We start from the raw sequence: 2,685 nt of genomic DNA on the forward strand, positions 1-2,685 counted from the left end.
CCACTGGCCCCAACATCAATGTCGGGGATGTGAACTTCGAGCTCAAATCAAGCCTCATCAACATGGTACAGGCTAGCCCATTCTGTGGCAAGCCAAATGAGGACGCAAATGCACATTTGCAGAAATTTCTGGAGCTCTGCGACACCATTGTCATACAGGGTGTCGCCGCCGACGTTGTCAAGCTTCGTCTGTTTCCCTTTTCCCTCCTGGGGAAGGCAAAATAGTGGTTTTATAAAGAAAAGGACACCGACACCTGGGCCAAATGCTCCAAGGCATTCCTCGCAAAATTCTTCCCGCTGGGCAAAACAAATGCCCTGCGCGGGAGAATTTCAAGTTTCCAGCAGACAGGGATGGAATCCATCCCAGAAGCTTGGGAGAGGTTGCAGGAATACATCCTGGCCTGTCCTCATCATGGCATGGACAAGTGGCTCGTCCTGCAAAGCTTCTACAATGGGCTCACAACGACATCTCGAGCCAACATTGATGTTGCTGCTGGAGGAGCCTTCCTCGACCTGACTATCACCAAAGCAAAAGCATTGGTCGAGAAGATGGTCTCCAATCAGGGGTGGAGCGATGAATGACTCCAACCCCGCACCAAGGGCACACATATCATCAAGGAGACGGATATGATCGTTGCCAAATTGGACCTCCTACTGAAGCATCTTGGCGAAAGGGCCGAATTCAAGAAGCATAGAGAAAACTATGCTCGTGCCATGGAATCGCACTTCACGTGCGAAGTCTGTGGTAATGAAGGACACTCGGGGAACGACTGCCACGAAATTCGTGAAAACTGCGCCTACCTCAACAATAACAACAACGGGTACCGTCCACAACAAGGAGGCCAGGGGTGGAACCAGCCACGTCCACCTTTTCAGGGAGGTAATAACTACAATCCTTCTTATAATTCGAATTTCAATTCAAACCAACCTCCCTTGAGAGAACTTGTTCTTGGCCAAGTTAAAATCAATGAAAATATAAATAAAAAGTTTTTGGCCAATGATAAATCCCTGGAAAGTTTAAATGTTAAGCTTGAAGCTTTGTCTTCTACTCTTAAAAACCAGTTAACAAAATGATCGAAACCCAGCTTGCACAAATTGCTGCTTCGTTACCTACTGTTGAGAGCGGGAAGATCCCCGAGGCAACCCGAGTCTCCCGTTGAAAATGTCAGCATGGTGTCTACCGGACGGGGTAAGTCGTCCCGGAGGCCACCATGCAATAACCATGCAGGTAGGTACTATCCCCCAAGGAACGACGTTTGGGATGGCATGGTGGCAGCGGTGCAAGAGGATCCAGGGGTCCCCATGATCAGCTGCTCGATCTACATCAAACACTTCGAGCGATGCCTATGCGATCTGGGGTCAAGCGTGAATATAATGCCCAAGGTAATATATGAAGCACTTGAATATCCTGCTCTTTCCCCAACAACTATGCTCGTACAGCTTGCAGATTCAACCATTCGGTATCCCGAAGGGATAGCCGAACACGTTTTCGTACGAGTACAAGACTCCTTCGTCCTTGCCGACTTTGAGGTAATGGATATGGAGGGCGACATCGGAGTCGATCTCGTACTTCGGCGACCTTTTCTAAGATCTGCCAAGTCAAGGATCGATGTCGGAAAGGGAGAAATCCGTTTTCGTGTCGGAAGGGAGGATATGTTTTTCAGGTTCAAGAAGAAGGAAGAGCAGTGCTTCATGATCCAACAAGGCAGTGAAGGGCAAGCACTCTGGGGTGCACTAGAACCCCAGCCAGGACAATGACCCTCCGCACCTAAAAGAAAGAAGAAGGAAAAGAAGGTGTGGCAGAAGGTCGAGAGTTCGGCCTTGTCCAGTTCTCCAGGACGAGCCGACGAATGGTAAGAATGATGGAGAAAAGTCGTGCACGTCGGACTTTAAATGACGCGCCCTTGCCAAAGGTAAATTGGTATTTATCTCATGTTTGTTTCATCCACTTTTCAACATTTTCTTTGCACCTTATTTATTTTTCTCCACTGCATGTTTGAAATTTTCAAAATTGTTTTCTGCATGCTGGAATTTTTTCTAGCACTTTTCCTTTTTACAAAAAGACCAAAAATATTTTCTGAGTTTTAAAATCCTTTGGGAAAAATAGTTTGGACATCTTTTCGAGCAAACTTTTGGCCGTGCACCGTATTTCCAAAGTTCATAACCGTTGAGGAAGCATCTGGCCAAAGGGGGGCACCAGGGGGCCCACCCTGGGGCCGGCTGACCCAGGACCAACAGCTCCTGAGCCCCACCTTCTCCAACGGCTACCTGACTGTTGTGCCTGGCTCTTCCCCGGGTGCACTCGCCCAAATTCCTTTAAATAGAGGCCGAGAGAGGGGTGATAAGCTCTCATGCTCACTCTCTCCACTCCCACTCCCTCTCACACATTCTTGCTCGGGTTTCCTTTGGATTTTGACTCAAGTTTGATTGCAAGAACACACTCTCTCTCTCATTTCTTTTCTGCAAGATTGATCACATATTTGGAGGAACAACTTTTGGGTAAGAGTTTCATTTTCATTTCACTAACGTAACCCGAATCGAGTTGTTCTCGTTCGTTCTTGTTCGTTCTTGTTGCAAGCATGAGAGGTGCAGGGCAAAAAATTTCCGGAGCTCTCAAGAGGATGACGAGGTTGTGCTCGTCCCGTTCGCAGGGCGAGTCAAGCTCTCATCATTCTCCCGAACCTGC

At 48.0% G+C, this 2,685-nt stretch overlaps 1 non-coding gene across 1 annotated transcript; it reads right to left on the reverse strand.

Annotated features, from left to right (window-relative positions):
* Positions 1–309: 309 nt before the first annotated feature.
* LOC120653121 lies at positions 310–418 on the reverse strand. The gene has a single exon (XR_005666804.1). It is a non-coding gene; the product is annotated as a small nucleolar RNA R71 (small nucleolar RNA).
* Positions 419–2,685: the final 2,267 nt, after the last annotated feature.

This window comes from Panicum virgatum, chromosome 9K, assembly GCF_016808335.1.
Source record: "Panicum virgatum strain AP13 chromosome 9K, P.virgatum_v5, whole genome shotgun sequence".
In the NCBI taxonomy this organism is placed as follows: domain Eukaryota; kingdom Viridiplantae; phylum Streptophyta; class Magnoliopsida; order Poales; family Poaceae; genus Panicum; species Panicum virgatum.